Source organism: Salvelinus sp. IW2-2015, linkage group LG26 (genome assembly GCF_002910315.2).
Source record: "Salvelinus sp. IW2-2015 linkage group LG26, ASM291031v2, whole genome shotgun sequence".
NCBI classification, from domain to species: domain Eukaryota; kingdom Metazoa; phylum Chordata; class Actinopteri; order Salmoniformes; family Salmonidae; genus Salvelinus; species Salvelinus sp. IW2-2015.
Window position 1 is genome coordinate 39,261,954 of NC_036866.1, and position 18,777 is coordinate 39,280,730.

The 18,777-nt window shown below is 42.0% G+C and overlaps 1 protein-coding gene across 2 annotated transcripts in view; it reads right to left on the reverse strand.

Annotated features, from left to right (window-relative positions):
• Positions 1-14,125, reverse strand: part of LOC111952631 (transcriptional enhancer factor TEF-1) — a 45,680-nt gene extending 31,555 nt beyond the window's left edge. The window contains exons 1-2 of one of the 2 annotated variants that reach the window (XM_023971505.2): positions 13,953-14,125; positions 13,429-13,532 (exon numbers count right to left, since the gene is read on the reverse strand). The gene's annotated coding sequence lies outside the window, so the exon portion shown is untranslated. The remainder of the gene's footprint in view (positions 1-13,428; positions 13,533-13,952) is intronic. The other variant, XM_070435285.1, reaches the window with a different exon arrangement.
• Positions 14,126-18,777: the final 4,652 nt, after the last annotated feature.

Here is an 18,777-nt window from a genome sequence, read left to right on the forward strand (position 1 = left end):
CGAGACACTAGTAGCATGATTTGAGACATAGTAGCATGTTTCAAGACATAGAACATGTTTCGAGACATAGTAGCATGATTGAGACATAGCTAGCATGATTGAGACATAGTAGCATGATTCGAGACCATAAGTAGCATGATTTGAGACAGAGTAGCATGATATTGAGACATTAGTTAGCATGATTCGAGACATAATAGCATGATTGGAGACGTAGATGGCAGAGATAATTGGGGCAGATTTAGTAAGGCAAACAAAAAAAATAATGTTTATCTAAAAGGGACTCTAGCGTTCCAGAATCTGTCAGCAGATGGATTCACCGCGAAGACAACAGTGACACTCAGAAGTGTTTTTGGAGAATGCCTAGCTACTTATAATTGCCACTGCCCAGCAGGATATCTGTGGGCTGAGGTTTTCCTCCACACTCCCACAAGTGGCGTTCACAGAACCTATCTCTCTAGAAGTAGAAAGGGGGCTCACCGCACCATAACGTGATGAAATATGAAGCTCTTCCCGTGGCACAAGCCAATGCAATGTGGCACTACTGAACCGTACTGACATGTTGGCAACCATTAACCTACATATTACAGCCACGAGAGTGTCCACCAAAGTTCAACAAATAACACTTTAGCACAGACAGTGATGACTGCCTATATGTGTCAATCCGTTTGTGTAAACATAATGAGCAACATGCATTTGGTACTCAGGAGAAAAATGAGAATTGCGTGGGACATGTGTAACACGGGGATGTTTTCTGGATCCCTGTAGAGATAATAGGAAAATCCCTCCGAGATTAGCATTGTGGTGTTGGAATTGGCAAAGAGCAGAAATCCTATCAGCGTAGCCACTGCAGTGAAAACTGCATAATTAAACTCATCTGTTGAGCTTAAAATGTATCACCTCGCCCTAATCGCATCCAGAAGCCTTGATTTATTCCTGTTAGAGTGGGCCGCTGGGAAAGATTAAAGCACCCCGATACAAACCACATCACAAAAGGCTTTGCAGACAAAATACATTTACCCCCCCCCCCCCCCTTTTTTCCCATTTCCCAATTATGTAAACCTGCTGCAAAATTAAAGAGGAATCTGGAAGCAATACTTAGGCACTATTTCATCAAACTGGTAACCTGATTTTCAGCATACATCCAAATATGCTTTTATGAGCAACAAGAGGGTGAGTTTAATAATAAGCCTGATAACATTTATTATTAAAGTACTTTTTTGTTGTGTGTTGTCAATAACATAGTAGACGAGTGTATAAATGCTTGAGTTATTTCAAGACAAAAAAAAAAAACAATAAGAAGATCATCTGGATTTACTCATTTGGATCTGATGTTTGGACATGGTCTCCGGATGTATGCCATTGTGTACAATGCAGGGCAATGTCTCAGCTCAAGCAGCCTCTCTGCCCACTGATATGTACTAATGTAGAGAGAAGGGAGGAGAGGGCAAGAAGCCAGAATGTTGTGATTGGTGCAATATGGCGGGCTAGATGCTGGGAGTGGGCCGTTGTCCGAGGCCCCAGTGGCAGATGGAGAGGAGATTAGTCATGCAACAATATACTGTGGACACTTACACTGCACTCATCCTCCAGGCAGGGAAGCCTTCCAAATAAACGCCATGGCATGAATGCGATTCACAGAAACAGGGCATACATTCATACCAGGCATCCATCCATCTCTCTCTCTCTCTCTCTCTCCTCTCTCTCCTCTCTCTCTCTCTCTCTCTCTCCTCTCTCTCTCTCTTCTCTCTCTCTCTCTCTACTCTCCTCTCTCTCTTCTCTCTCTCTCTCTCTCTCTCCTCTCTCTTCTCTCTCTCCTCTCTCTCTTCTCGCCTCTCTCTCTTCTACGTCTCTCCGGCGCTCTCTCTCTCTCCTCTTCGCTCTCTCTCTCTCTCTCTCTCTCTCTCTCTGCTCTCGCGCGCGCTCGCTCTCTCTCTCTCTCTCTCTCTCTTGCCTACTCTAATTCCAGCTCTTTTGGGGCTACCTCTGTGTTTGCAATGTGCATCGCTGCAGGGAGGGAAATAGGGAGGCCGAGCAGACAGTGTGTCGTAATGAAATGTAATGATATGTATATATGAGCGCTTCCATCACCAGGGGGTTGTGTTGGTAGGGGGTTGACCATGTTATCACTGTAACAGTGAACACAAGCAGCAGCATGGTCCTCTGCCCCTCTGCCTCGTGGGCATGTTCTCTATCTCTTGGAAGCTGTGTCCGTCTAAAATGCAGCCAAAACACAAAACACTGTGTTTTACCAGAACCTCCCTGGCATCCAATCTTCTGCCATGTCTAGGAAATCTGTTCCCCACAGGGGCAATGTGAAAACACCTTCACACAACACTACTAAATGGATATGGCCATGCCTGAAACCTACAAAGAGAGAGAGATGTATCATGGGATTTTTCTCTATTAACCTGACCATTAAACAAAAGCTGGACTCGGAGGTAACCATATAAGCACACAAAGACGCCAGTTACAAAGCCTGAACAGATTTCTGACAACTGCACTAACAAGGCCATTCATAATACAATTATGCATTTTGTAATTATGAAATGAGACCTGTATGAATAAGTACAGATTTAATACAAAAGGATTAATTATCTACAAGAGGCAACCATCAAATGATGTTCTTAGATCTTTTCCAACATCTTACAAGCAAATCGCTGAGTAAAAAAGGCTTTTATCCCCTGCTGTTCAGTTCATTTCTACTGATAGCATGAATTACTTAAGCCCTGCTATTAGTTTATGAGTCTATAAGGCTGGAAATTCAAATTCAAAGGCTGACAACGCCTCCTTTCATGCCTGTCTCTGTCAGATATCTCTTTGCATTTCAATAGCACGATGCATCAGTGAAAGAGTGTGCCCATCTTTTTCCGTTTGTCATTTCAGCATTGGGCTAAGTGAGACATGGCTCCTTTATCTCTCAGGATAGGCCTCAGCATAATGACATTATTTCAATGTCCCTCCACCTGAACGGGTCTATTTACTGCCCTACTATGGCATTAACATTTGCACCTCCTTTGTCGCCTTCATAAAATGTAAAAATGGGAGGATGAAAAATCTAGAATATTTCTGAAATGCTGACTTCTGCCTCGACATTTAAATTCGCTATGCAGTCTGTGGATTTTATGTAATTAGAGGTACATTACATACATTCATAGCAAGTTCTGGGACCTAATCCTATACAAAAAAAATCAAATAAAAATTTGAGCATTAGGGTTGAATGGCAGGAACCCGGTTACTGAGAAAATCACTCCCTTTTCACGGGATAAATAACGAAAAGAAACCGGTAAGTTGTAATAAAAATGTATATGAACTGTTAACCCATCTCAGTATGGAGCGCAGTTCACAATGCATGTGTAGACCTATCATCTCATCATGGTAGCTTTTTTTCTTGTGACAGGTAGGCCTACATTGCAGCGTAGACTATGCTACAGTAATATAAAGACCGAATGTGCGTCTAATTTACCCATCTACATCTGGCTTTCGGGGGTCACCTTGTTTTTTCATTGTAAATCAAAAACTTCTCATTGCAGCTGCAGAGTTTTAAAACAGCCTATCACTCAAATTGCTTTGAATCAGTGCACGTGCGAGCACTCTCTCACAGTCTTTCTCTCTCCATCAACTCCATTCAAATTGTATCCAAAATAGATCATCCTGTTCTAGATTGATATTTAGCCCTATATTTAGATGCCCTAGCCTACCTCTTTCAGGTAATACATTAAATACAGTATTAGCCTTACATTTAGCTAATTAATGATGGGTTATGTATAATACGCTTCTAACTTGTAGCCTCTGTCTCTTGCATAATATGCAAACACCTGTGTTCTGCTGGACTCTCCTTAAAAAAACACTCCTTAGCTCTTGGAGTCCCATGCAGGAAAAGATAGACTAGAATAGCTTGCTGGACATCATTTTTTTTGCATTTCTTATACCAATAGACTATTGGAAGAGGGACGCAATGTCACGCCCTGACCTCAGAGAGCCTTTTTATGTCTCCATTTGGTTTGGTCAGGGTCTGATTTGGGGTGGGCATTCTATGTTTTGTTATCTATGATTTTGTGTTTCTATGTTTTGGCCGGGTATGGTTCTCAATCAGGGACAGCTGTCTATCGTTGTCTCTGATTGGGAACCATGCTTAGGTAGCCCTTTTTCCCTCCTTTCGTTGTGGGTAGTTAACTTTGTTTGTGGCACTAATGCCCTGTAAGCTTCACGGTTGTTTTTCGTTTGTTGTTTTGTTGGCAACATTTTGAAATAAAAAGGAAAATGTACGCTCACCACGCTACACCTTGGTCTTCTTCCAGCAACGGCCGTGACACGCAAGCTCTTTGTTGCTGAATGTTAAATACAGCAGCCAGTAGAAATCACGGGTAGTTTGAAAGAAGAGCGAACGCGCGATCGCGGTAGGCTATAGCAGTTATTTATTCAGACCCATAACCATTCAATCTTCGTGAAGAGAAATGAAAGCCTTCTGCATCTAATTCTAGTCCTATATTATTCAAGGTTGTCACTAGAACGATGAAGATAAGGACAACGAAACTTATTTCATTTAACTATGCGTCAGCCTACTAATTATACAAATTGGCCCTATTATATTTCAAAATTAAAATCAAATTTGCTAGCCTATAGCCTACTTGTGCTGCACCAAATTTGGATGCTCTCTTCTGTTTTATCATAGTTTGAATGATGTGTGTAATTCCAGTCCATATAATACAGTATAATACAATACAATACAGTAATATAGATTAGCCTACTGGAGCTAGTTTCATTTATTTACCCAAGAGAGCATAGCTAGCTACATTATGTTATTCTGTCGGACGTAATGTGCCTATATTCAATATGTAATGGATAACGGCACAATCATTTGGGCCTTTCGGGACTGGGGCTCATTAAATGTCATTAATGTAGGGCTCATAAAATGAATTTTTAATACACTGCCTTCGGGAAAGTATTCAGACCCCTTGACTTTTTCCACATTTTGTTACGTAACTGCCTTATTCTAAAATTGATACAATAATTTTCCCCCCCTCATCAATCTACACACAATAACTCATAATGAATAAGCAAAAACAGGTTTTTAGACATTTTTGCTAATACAAAATAAATTTAAAAAATGAAATATCACATTTACATAATTATTCAGACCCTTTACTCAGTGCTTTGTTGAAGCACCTTTGGCAGCGATTACAGCCTCAAGTCTTCTCGGGGATGACGCTACAAGCTTGGCACACCTGTATTTGGGCAGTGTCTCCCATTCTTCTATGCAGATCCTCTCAAGCTCTGTCAGGTTGGATGGGTAGTGTTGCTGACAGCTATTTTCAGGTTTCTCCAGAGATGTTCGATCGGGTTCAAGTCCAGGCTCTGGCTGGGCCACTCAAGGACATTCAGAGACTTGTCCCGAAGCCACTCCTGTGTTGTCTTGGCTGTGTGCTTAAGGTCATTGTCCTGTTGGAATGTGAACCTTCACCCCAGTCTGAGGTCCTGAGCGCTCTGGAGCAGGTTTTCATTAAGGATCTCTCTATACTTTGCTCCATTCATCTTTCCCTCGATCCTGACAAGTCTCCCAGTCCCTGCTGCTGAAAAACATCCCCACAGCATGATGCTGCCGCCACAATGCTTCACTTTAGGGATGGTGCCAGGTTTCCTCCAGAAGTGACACTTGGCAATTAGGCCAAAGAGTTCAATCTTGGTTTCATCAGACCAGAGAATCTTGTTTCTCATGGTCTGAGAGTATTTAGGTGCCTTTTGCAAGCTCCAAGCGGGCTGTCATGTGCCTTTAACTGAGGAGTGGCTTCCATCTGCCCACTCTACTAGAAAGGCCTGATTGGTGGTGTGCTGCAGAGATGGTTGTCCTTCTGGAAGGTTCTCCCATCTCCACAGAGAAATTCTAGAGCTCTGTCAGAGTGACCATCGTGTTCTTGGTCACCTCCCTGAATAACTCTACCTATATTACCTCGACTAACCGGTGCCCCCGCACATTGACTCTGTACCAGTACCCCCCTGTATATAGTCCCGCTATTATTTTACTGCTGCTCTTTAATTACTTGTTACTTTTTATTTCTTATTTTTATTATTTTAACTGCATTGTTGGGTAGGGGCTCGTAAGTAAGCATTTCACCTGTTGTATTCGGCGCATGTGACCAAGGCCCTTCTCCCCGGATTGCTCAGTTTGGCCGGGCGGCCAGCTGTATGGAGAGTTCTGGTGGTTCCAAACTTTTTCCATTTAAGAAGCCCTCATCCTCCACATACAACACCCATTCTGCCAGTCACATTCTGTTAAAGGTCCCGAAAGCACACACATCCCTGGGTTGCTCCTCTTTTCAGTTCGCTGCGGCTAGCGACTGGAACGAGCTGCAAAAAACACTCAAACTGGACAGTTTTATCTCAAAGACTCAATCATTGACACTCTTACTGACAGTTGTGGCTGCTTCGCGTGATGTATTGTTGTCTCTACCTTCTTGCCCTTTGTGCTGTTGTCTGTGCCCAATAATGTTTGTACCATGTTTTGTGCTGCTACCATGTTGTGCTGCTGCCATGTTGTGCTGCTACCATGTTGTTTTCATGTGTTGCTGCCATTCTATGTTGTCGCCTTAGGTCTCTCTTTATGTAGTGTTGTGGTGTCTCTCTTGTTGTGATGTGTGTTTTGTCCTATATCATTTTTTTTATTTTGTATTTTTAATCCCAGCCCCTGTCCCTGCAGGAGGCCTTTGGCCTTCTGGTAGGCCGTCATTGAAAACAGACTTGCCTAGTTAAATAAAATTTTAATAATAATAATGGAGGCCATTGTGTATTTGCTGCAGACATTTTTTGGTACCCTTCCCCAGATCTACAATTCCTTTGACCTCATGGCTTTGTTTTTGCTCTGACATGCACTGTCAACTGTGGGACATTATATAGACAGGTGTGTGCCTTTCCAAATCATGTCCAATCAATTGAATTTACTACAGGTGGACGTCAATCAAGTTATAGAAACATCTCAAGGATGATCAATGGAAACAGGATGCACCTGAGCTCAATTTCGAGTCTCATAGCAAAGAGTCTGAGTACTTACGTAAATAAGGTATTTTTGTTTTAAAAAACGTTTTTCGCTTTGTCATTATGGGGTATTGTGTGTAGATTAATCCATTTTAGAATAAGGCCTGTAACGTAACAAAATGTGGAAAAAGTCAAGGGGTCTGAATACTTTCCGAAGGCCCTGTATATGGTGCATCAAGCTCAGGTAGCATCAGGTTTGAATGTTCATGCTGATCAAAGCTCCAATCAAATCCAGATATTTATATGCTTTATAATGCTTTTGAACGACACTTCCGGTTATGGCGGGAAATACCGGGTTAACGGGGAGAAAAGTGATTTATTCTCGGGATGGAACATTTGTAAAATACCGGGGAAAATATTCAACCATAATGAGCATGCACTCCTTCTCCCAACACCAGACAGAGAGAGACATCCTCATTACCAGAAGAGACTGGTCCTTAGTGGCACGGCTGGATGAGGCTCCAGTCCAATCACAGCTCCAAATGACATGACAAATGACAACACCATCCTCAGAGGTGCAGCTCTCGGCTTTTGCCTCAACACCACAGAGAGCACCAACCAACCCCAGTCCTAACCAGGTGGCTCTGTCCTGTAAGACAGCAGTAACAAGACAGCAGTAACATGGTCATTGATGTGTCAGAGGACTGTTGCCACACTTGTTAATAAGGGACACAGGCTGAGACCCAGGCTATTCACAGAGTCACTGAGTGGTGCTCCGAGGTTTCTATTGAATACAAAAACACGCTAGCTAATTATCACAGGCTGTGAGAGGGGGAAATGCCAGTGTCAATGCAACAGTCAAGTCTGAGCAGATTACTACATACCACAAGCCCTGACTGAACGCCATGGAAATGCTCTTATTAGCGACATAAAGATAGATAGACCCAGGGTTTTAGAAAGGGCTCAAGCTATGACCCTGCATGATATAGGATCCACCGTAGTATAAGGCAAGGATGCACGACCTATTGACAGTCACTCTGAAGACGAATCCATTTAAGTGAATTTCACAAATATTAGTCACAGCATGTAGCTTCTTTTTGGAGTCTGATGTCTACCATTGTATAGAGCTAAATTGAATTCTACCCTGATGAGTCATGCAGTTCAAGTTCAGTCAATGCAGTTCAAGGTGGCCTGCACAATAGTGACAACTTCAGATACATTCATTGTACGCTGGAAAACTGGGAACAGAAATATCAAATAGAAATCCTGTGTTCATTTTGTGTTCAATATAAAGATTGATTAAAAAATGTACATATTGTATTTTCCAACAATCACAAACAGTGCTGAACCATTTCACTTTAATAGATGAAACGGATGCCACAAAAATGTAATAATTTTTGTTCGTGATGCAATAGTATTTTAAACGTGTAGTAGGGAAAGCCAGCAATTTGAATGGTCTACTTATTGCTACATCATGATACAAAACACTGGGGCGCTGCATCTCTTTTATAAAAACAAACCCAACACACAAATTAGAAATCAATTTTGACTGCATTAAAGCAATAACATGTAGCTGTTTCCAGGCAACAACTTAATTGATGAATGGTTCATGAAAGAATTATGTAAAAAACATAATATTTTGTTGGGGGAAAATAAGATATGAATTCAGATGTAATAAGCAACAGTACTAGGTGACCCACTCGTACCTACACTAGTCATCTAGTTCTTTTAGCCTCCTTCTACAGTTCTGAACTGTTGACAATGTGGAGGAGGAAGAGTAATCAGTAAACCCAAGCTAACCTGGCAGCAGCGTAACTCTGTTAGCGTTCAGGCCCCGATAGACAGCTACAGTACCGGGATACTTCACTAGTCCCACTACATGGGGAAGACAGGAGGGCGCTTGTTGTTTGTCTGTCTCCCCTCCAGCAGTGTCATCCCCTCCCACCTAAATCATCCCCTCCCACCTATTTTGTTCGCTGTCCGACTGCCAGCCAGTGCAGATTCCCAATGGTTCAATTGGTTCAATTGAGGCTCGTCTCTGTGAACTATGGAAAGGGGTCCACAGTAATACTGTAGTACTATATTTATTTATTTTTATTTAACTAGGCAAGTCAGTTAAGAACAAATTCTTAAATTCTTATTTACAATGACGGCCTACCGGGGAACAGTGGGTTAACGGCCTTGTTCAGGGGCAGAACAACAGATTTTTACCTTGTCAGCTCGGGGATTCCAAACTATCTCCTGCAATTTTCAGCTTTAAGCAACACGTGGTAGTAGCAGCCAAAAAGACTTTGCTTCCCCCATGTATTGTCCATATATCTGTGAGCAGGCCCACTTCCTCCAGGTATTGTGTTGCTGGTGTGTTTCCTATAAGCGCAACTCCTATTCTTCCTTTTAGGCGGCTATATTGCTGAGTCAGACCCCTCTGTTATCTGTCATCTTCCTGGGGCGTCACTCTCTCCCCTCAACAACAGGCTCTACCAGGAAAGACAGGCCTGGGTTGGAGTAATATCAACATGCTCCAAGAAGTGTGAACTCCAGAGCAGCTTTCTGCGTGTAAGTGTATAATCCTTCCTTGACACTCCGCAGGATAGGAGCATGTGGTTTCAAAGGGGGATGTGAACCCTGTGTGTCCCTAGGCTAAACACTGATACAACCTCTGTTAGAAAACAGTCACGGTGCTCAGGACCCAACAAAGAGACCGTTTCAGCTCCACCTAACGAAATGTACAAACTCAATTTAGCCCAAATTGTGTTTTCCTTCTCTTCTATTGAAATAGTTAGACACCTTTTATTTACAGACAAAAGTGCAATGGGGGGATGGGGTGTGATGGTGGGAATCTTTTATTTAAATCCCCTTGCAAAGTATATTTTTGTCAAAAGAGCCTAGATATTCACTGAAGTATCATAGCTGTTAAATTTCCCATTTTAGCAGATGCTCTTATTCAGACTTTCAGGAGCAATTAGGGTTAAGTGCCTTGCTCAAGGACACACTGACAGATTTTTCACGTAGTCGGCTCAGGGATTCAAACCAGCAACCTTTCGGGTACTGGACCAATGCTAATAACCGCTAGGCTACCTTCTGTTAGTACTTAACCAATGATGTAGTAGGCCACAGTAATCCAAGTAAAGTAGTAGCATTGTGCCAAATGCTAAATAACATTGTAGGAACCAACAATTGTACTCAATTTATCTGCTATAAGGTATTTTTTTTTTCTTGTGGTATAATCAGTACATGTTGCCACTACTACTGTATTGTAGTCAGTCTAGGGAAAGGAAGTAGTTGGAGCCTGGATTTCCTGTTTCAGCTAAGGCCAAGAACTCTGAGGAGGTTTGTTTGAGCTTCAGGTTCTGACTCATGTAAGGACGGATGGGTTGCATATTGCTGTCGTGACACATCGGTCGTAGAACCCATCATCTGTAGCCTAAACAGCTATCAGGATTTTTATTTTGGAAAAGAGAGACTTGAAACAAAAAGGAAGATAGCATTTCAGCTGTCAGGTGGTTTGAATTACGAAGCTGTTAATCGCTGATGCAGCTATTGTATATTTAAGTCATTTAAGTGGTATAATATGGTATAATTTTTTTTGAAAGCTTTATGGGGCAATATATTTAATCCCATTGATTAAATAGATGGCACGCCTCAACTTGTTACATTTGGACAACATTTGTTGTTGTGAGGGCTGTTGGTACTAATTTCGAAGGGATAATGAAAGCACCCTTGTCTGTCACCCTCTTTACATTCCTAACCCTGTGGTCTTGTGTGTCCTAACCCTAGAGTTACAGTGGTCCCATGGTTGGTGGACAGGGCCAAAGTGCAGCCAGAAGAAGCTGGCAGGCAGAGATTCCCCGCGGCTGCAGCTAGCACTGCCATGACGTCACTGGCTGAGTGCCAGCTGTACGGTTTTGGTGGCACCCATCGTCTGCTTTGTGGGGCCGTGCGCGGCTGAAAGTGCGGCGCAGCAGACCGTGCTGAAACGCTCCCTTTGTGACACAGGGTTTACCTCAGGGCACGGAGGGAGGCCCGGAGAACAGGCCAGCAGAGCGGCCGGCCCTCCTGCAGCCAGGCAGCCATGCCCCTGGAGGACGCCCATTGTTCCCCTACTCTCCAAACAAAGCCTGCCCCCCGTGCCTCTGCCCCAGTGCTGTGACACACCAGCCCACCGCACCACGCATTGTTGCTCTAACAAACCCATTCCCAAATGTCATTACATATGAATTTTCTTTCTTCTCTTTTACACTCCATTTACTTTCTGTTGAATTGGCTATCCCTCCCAAAATACAGCCTTTCTCTGTTGCCGCCGCACATTTTGTGTCCTGCGAGTATCAGACAACAAGGTAACTTATCAGGCCAGAGAAATGAGACATATTTCTCTCAGGCAATCTATCTCAGCATTAATTTTCACTACTCTGAGAATAAGACACGGGAATGACAGAAAGGGACCAAATGATACACCGTTTCCACTGACAACTTATTTAGTTTCATGGCTTTTAGTTAAGATGGTCACTTCTAATGTTTAAAATGGCCATTTAAGACAAAATCTCTTTTAGAATAGTAGAGGGATGATGATTTGCAATCAGATGAAATCGTGAGAGATTCTTGTTACACAAAGCAGTGTAGGCCTATCATTCCCACATTCAGAAGGTAAATCACCTGTTGATTTTATAACATGTTGACGAGACCAATGGTTCTTAAAAGTCATGTCAATTTAATATGTTGTTGTTTGGGATAAAGTCCAGGTATTTAACATAGATTCAGATAGGCTACTGTAATTTAGGGAGCCAGGTTATCCAAGTGACTTTCTAAGGTTGTGGATGCTTCGGTGTGTCAGGCATTCCCCTTTCCCTATACAAAGACAGAATAACAAGGAGAAAATAGCTGGCGACTCAAAAATCTACCATATTGTAATGCCATTGATAAGCTAAATTAAGCGGATAGCACCGACTAGGCACACAGGAGCCATATGGTGCCTCTACTGCCTGTTGCAGGCATAACAATAGGCTGGCCTAGACAGTGAGGGGCAAACACAACCGAACAAATGGTCGTTAGTCCACATTTCCACAGCAGGGAGGGGTAAAACCAAACGTCTGGATTTGCATTTTTTTTCCCTCTACAGGTGCATGAAGTACTAAACCAGATGTCAACGGACTGAAGAGTAGGACTGTTTGCCCATGGTGATTCAACAGTTTCATACGCACTGGCGTAGCACACAATCCCTGCAGCCCACGCAAGGCAGGGGAGCCCACAAGCCTTTGGGGTTGGGGTCCAACCAGAGGTTGGGGCCCCCAAAAAAATATTTAGAATTACAGGAAATTAGCTTTAAAATTGGAACATTTTCTCTCAGACGCATGGAAAAATTTGTAAAATAGCATGAGATTAGCTATTAAACTGCAAATGTGTCTCTCTGCCACATGGCAGCAAAACAAAATACCAAAAAAATAAACATTTTTGTTGCTCGGACCTTCCGAGCACGCGAAACTGAGCTACGCCACTGTCCATATACTCACAGCCTGAACCCAGCAAAGATAATAAAATACCCTATTTCCCTCCATCCATCCCTCCCCTCTTCCAAAGTTACCCACAGTCCTCCACTCCCAGAAGTAACTGGTGAGTTTTGCACCTCCCCCCACCCCTCTGATTTCAGAAGCGGTTTTAAGTCCCTCTTGGCTAGACAAAATATTTATTTCAAGCTTTATTTTCAATCTAAAAACTAAGTCCACTTTGAGGAAAGTGATAATGACATTAACTTTAGTGACATACCAATGGTCAGATTGAAAAACAGTTTCATAACATATAATGTGGGTGAAAAAATCAAGACAAGTAAAGCTGAATACTTGAACACATTTGACTCAAGTCAGTATTTCACTAAAGAGATCTGTTAAGTATCTAATTGAGATGAGATGTTTCACATTATTGTTTCAAAATAGGCAGGTTATTAAAATTGGATTACGCATGATCAAAACAAACTTCCAATCTAATCCATGGGCTCATGGAATAATTGCAGGCATATTTTCTTTGATGAGAGAATGGTGATTAAATTAAATGAAACACTGTACTTATCATAGCATTCATAAACCAAATTACAAAAGATTTTCATTTGCTTCTTGGACTCATGAAATCACAGGAGGGTTAGAGGCTGTATTACACACTTGTACCTAGTCGAATGAATCATTAACGAAGGCAAAGGCCCTCTGTAATATAGACTTCTCCTTCACACATAATGTACCAGATAGTTAAAATAATGAAAATATGTTTTTTTTAATATCAAAATATCAAAATAACTTCTAAGGAAAAATCATTCGGTGGTGAATATGATTGCAAAACTGTTTACACATCCAAACACTACTGTAAACAGAAAGATATCACACAACAATAATTCCCCCAGGCAATAAGTTACTGATTAGGATACAATATTACATCATCGACATGTTATATTGTACGAATAAAATGTGTACTTACAGATGTCAAAGGGCCAAATGAAAACCCGAAATGCAACAAGTCCTCTTGACTTGTATGCTTTTTTGCGCTAGGAAAGCAAAATATCCTTTACGGCAACTCCCTCCCTATTGGGGGGGAAACACAATCAAAAGTGTTTGAATAACTTATATCATGTAAAAGCAACAATATGTGTTCTACAGTAATTATACGACGATGTACTGTGGCGCCGTCGCAATATACAAAGGAGTCTTCAGCTTATTCTTTTTATTTTTAAATGTCAATTTTCATGCAATGTCGGACGACGTCTATGCACAAAGTGAAAGCGACGGATCTCCGATGTATGCTAGTTCAGCCAGCCAATATAACAAGCTTGCAGTTTCTACAATCTATTTCACCAGTGGCCTACTTCTATTAGATAGGCTACATATTTTTTTTATATACTATAGTCATCCTTAAATAATTTCCAATTAAATCTGACCACTGATTTCCCAGTTGCCTACTAACGCATCACAATAAGTTATCATACAAAGTAGTTGGAAACTTACCTTAAACACCTCTATTATGGTTAATTGTCACAATTTGAGCTGTTTTGCGATTTTGCTGTAAGAACTGAGATGTTTTTTTCAGAACTGACAAGGTTTTTTTTTCTCCAGACCAGCCGGCTAGTGCGTAAAATTCGCCGCGTATCTACAGGGATGCGAAGTATGCGCGGAATGGGAGCAGGAATGAAATGAACGCAAAGATTGAGTTTTCGGGGCGGGGCGTGAGTGGCGTCATTCTAAACTCTGAAGCCATTGAGCCAGACGGGTGGGAGGGACTGTACACACTCAACAAAAGAACAGTAGTGCGCCCAAACTTCCTTCAAAGACAAAACGAAAAATCTGTGCATATTATACCTAGACTATCCACTAACTCTCTTTGATATTTCTGTTTAGAAAAAAAATACAACTTAGATTCCAAGAATGATCTACGAACTAATAAGACTGTTAGTTGGCATTATACTATCAATAGGATAACTTTCTTCCCAAATATACATTATAAAAAATAAAAAACTTTAACATAAAAAACAGCTGTAGGTATTTATTATGTAGCAGAAAAGAGAATGTTCCCATCAAAGCTGATTTTCAAGCTGCCCAGCAATGCACCTGAATTGTTATTATCATGGCATGTCTGTTGGTGTCAAGTCTATAACCTTCCATCCTGCAGCATGTGGATGGAACTGTACCTACAGCTGACCTGATGACCAAATCATTACTTTTGACCATTACAAAAGGCTGTAAGGTCATAAACGGAGAGGGAGAGGGAGTGTTTCACAACCACTTGTTTGCAAATGTGTAAAAGCCAACTCATCTTTCAAGGAGATAAATTATCACAATAGATTAAGGACATTTTTTTTTTGTTAAACGTTTATACCTCTATCTAATCATACCAACATTTATGAATTAATATGCACCCTTGCAGCACTGCCTCAGACTTTTAAGGAGTTGTTTTTTGAAACTCATCCCAGCTCATGTTTCAGCCCTGGGGCTCTTAAGCCATGTCTTCAGATGAGGAGGGTCTTGGCACAAAGCCAATAGGTATTCCTGGGTCATGACCTGAGTCAGCAGCCACAACCTGACACCAGGGCATCCTGACCCCTCTCAGAGCCAGTCTCTTTATCCACAGCAGGGGACAGATAAGATTGTCCTCCCCATTTCTCACATCGCTCAGCAATACACGCATGCACACAATCACGCTCACACAAACACACACGCAAACAGAAGCGCGCCGCACGGACGCACACACAGGCACAGAGGATATGACGCTGCGTTGTCAATATAATACACATGCAGATTTCATGGAAACCAGAAACATTACTAAAAACTGTCATGATTAAGTAGAGAAACGCTTGCCTCTCCATCATAAGTGTGTTGATGTTTAAAGTCTCTGCTGGCTTAAATTGACCCCTCTCAGCCTGAGGTCAGAGGTTAAATTGGCCTGATTTACTACCCTATACCGGTGACGTATGATCTCTCCTAATCCATCTCCCAGAACAGCCACCAATATAACAGATCCTGGGAGTTAAATACTTAGGGGGATGGACAGGGGATGAAACACATGGAGAACATTATATATTGTATAATAAACATATTGTATAAAATAAAAATGCTAAGGTGCTCTGCCTTCATTTCCTCTTCTCTGCCTCAGCCCGTGACAGTCCCTTGGCTGCAGTATCATGAACTGGCTACTTGTTTTGAACATCATATGCCTTCGACAGAAGAGCTGGTAAATTAGATCTCAGCATGTGAGCAGTCGCCATCTTGTGGTCAGAAGAAAGCAGTGTTGATCGGGGTAAATAGAATGACAGGAAGGGATGTGGCAATGCTTGAGCATCCAAATGCTTTCAGGTCATTGGCAATTGAGCCTCCGGGACAGTCATTTGAATTTGAACCATACAGTGATTGAGCATAGTTTAACTTCTTTTTTCCAGGCAGCATAAATTCACTTCATTATTACACTGTCGTTATACCACAAGGTCATCTGATGGGACAAACATATGACAGTTGTCAACGGGAGCAGATTTTATGACATTTAAAGCTCAGTGTGGACTAAGCAGGATTTATTTAATTGTTTTAAATTTATCATATAATCCACTCTTTCTATAAGTTAGATGGCACCTGCATTCACTATGCACATCCATGTATATCAAATGGTCTGATGAATGAAGTGTACTTCATTGAAGGGTATGTACATTCATTGGATGACTGTGGTTCTTCTAGTGGATTGTGTTACAGAATAACTGATTAGCTGCAGGCCATTTCAATGGGACATTTGAAGGGGTTGATGTCACTATACACATACAGTGCATTCGGAATGTATTGAGACCCCTTGACTTTTTCCACGTTGTTAAGTTAAAGGCTTATTTACTAAAATTGATCAAATTGTTCCCCCCCTCATCAATCTACAGACAATACCACATAATGACAAAGCAAAAACAGTTTGTATTTTTTTGCAAGAAAATTTATGAAATATCATATTTACATAATTATTCAAACCCTTTACTCAGTACTTAGTAAAAGCACCTTTGGCAGCAATTACAGACTCAAGTCTTCTTGGGTATGATGCTACAAGCTTTGCACACCTGTATTTCGGGAGTTTCTCCCATTCTTCTCTGCAGATCCTCTCATGCTTTGTCAGGTTGGATGGTGAGCGTCACTGCACAGCTATTTTCAGGTCTCTCCAGAGATGTTCCATCGGGTTCAAGTCCAGGCTCTGGCTGGGCCACTCAAGGACATTCAGAGACTTGTCCCGAAGCTACTCCTGTGTTGTTTTGGCTGTGTGCTTAGGGTCGTTGTATTGTTGTAAGGTGAAACTTCACCCCAGTCGGAGGTCCTGAGAGCTCTGGAGCAGGTTTTCGTCAAGGATCTCTCTGTACTTTGCTCTGTTCGTCTTTCCCTCAATCCTGACTAGTCTCCCAGTCCCTGCCACTGAAAAACATCCCCACAGCATGATGCTGCCACCACATTTCACCGTAGGGATGGTGCCAGGTTTCCTCCAGGCCAAAGCATTCAATCTTGGTTTCATCAGACCAGAGAATCTAATTTCTCATGGTCCGAGTCCTTTAGGTGACTTTTGGAAAACTCCAAGCAGGCGGTCGTGTGCCTTTTACTGAGGAGTGGCTTCCGTCTTGCTACTCGGCCATTAAGGCCTGATTGTTGGAGTGCTGCAGAGATGGCTTTCCTTCTGGAAGGTTCTCCCATCTCCACAGAGGAACTCTGTCAGAGTGACCATCGGGTTCTTGGTCACCTCCCTGACCAAGGCCCTTCTCCCGATTGCTCAGTTTGGCCGGGCGGCCTGCTCTAAGTGTGTTGGTGGTTCCAAACGACTTCCATTTAAGAACGATGGAGGCTACTGTGTTCTTGGGGACCTTCAATGCTGCTGAAATTTTCTGGTACCCTTCCCCCAATCTGTGCCTCGACACAATCCTGTCTCAGAGCTCTACAGACAATTCCTTCACCCTCATGGCTTGGTTTTTGCTCTGACATGCACTGTCAAGTGGTGGTTCTTATATAGACAGGTGTGGGCCTTTCCAAATCATGTCCAATCAATTAAATTTACCACAGGTGGGCTCCAATCAAGTTGTAGAAACATCAAGGATGGTCAATGGAAACAGGATGCACCGGAGTTCAATTTCAAGTCTCATAGCAATGGGTCTGAATATTTATGTAAATAAGGTACTTTTTATTTTTTATAAATTAACAGTTTTCGCTTTGTCATTATGGGTTATTGTGTGTAGATTGACGAGGAAAATGTTTTTATCCATTTTAGAAAAAGGCTGTAACATATCAAAATGTGGAAAAAGTCAAGGGGTCTGGATACTTTCCAAATGCACAGTAAATACATGAATGTTTGTGCACCAATCGTCTCTCTGATTCATAGTCCACAGGGCTGCTTGTGATGTTACGGGTGAATGCCTCAGCCTTTGATGTGGCCCTTCTTTCTTAGCAGCATGTGAAAATCCCAACACTTGAAGGAGAGAGGGCAGCCAGGTTACATGACCCCTAGCGAAACGGCCTAACAGAGCAGACATTGTGTGTGTTTCTATGGAGTTATGGTGTTTAGCCTACATGTGTTCAGCTTTTTCCAAAAATGAATGATCAATCCTCACAATTAAATAAAGGAGGCCAAAGGTATCAAATTTTCTTCTTCACATCTCTGCCAATGGTCCCTTCTCTTCCTCTGCTGTACGCTCTATACTCTTACGCCTGCTAAAAGGTGAGGTACGAGAGGCAGAGACTCGGCAGATGCACAAACACTAGCTCTGCTGTGAGGAAAAGTAATGAAAGGAATAAAGGGGAGAGGGATGTAGAGGGAGAGAGATAGGGGTAATTACCCTCTAATGGGGATAACACTAGTATTCAGCAGTCAGGGCACCTTACACGACCAGTCAATTACTCTGCTGTCGTTTTCTGTTATTTTCTCTCTATAGGGTGGAAGTGTACTCAAATGTACTGAAAGCTCTCTCCCTTAGCTTTAGTGATAATAGCTCAGTAGTGAATGTGTCAGAGGCAGAGCAATTGGAAACTAACGTTATTATGGTCGTAGTGGCTTCATACTAGCCGGACTGCCATCTAGCTTCAACTGAGAAATAAAGCACAGCTCTACCCTATTCTTACAGGGACAACCAAATATCATATAGTTTACACTAACATACACGACCTGGTACATTGATGCACTGGTTTACTTTAACCTTTAAATGATCAAATACAGAAAGAACCTTGTTTTTCTGGCGTTTTCCCAACAGTGACCACCTGCTCCCAATCTTTAATAGTATTGCAGAGCTGACAATCTTTAATAGTATTGTAGATGTCACTCAGCTCTATTGTAAAA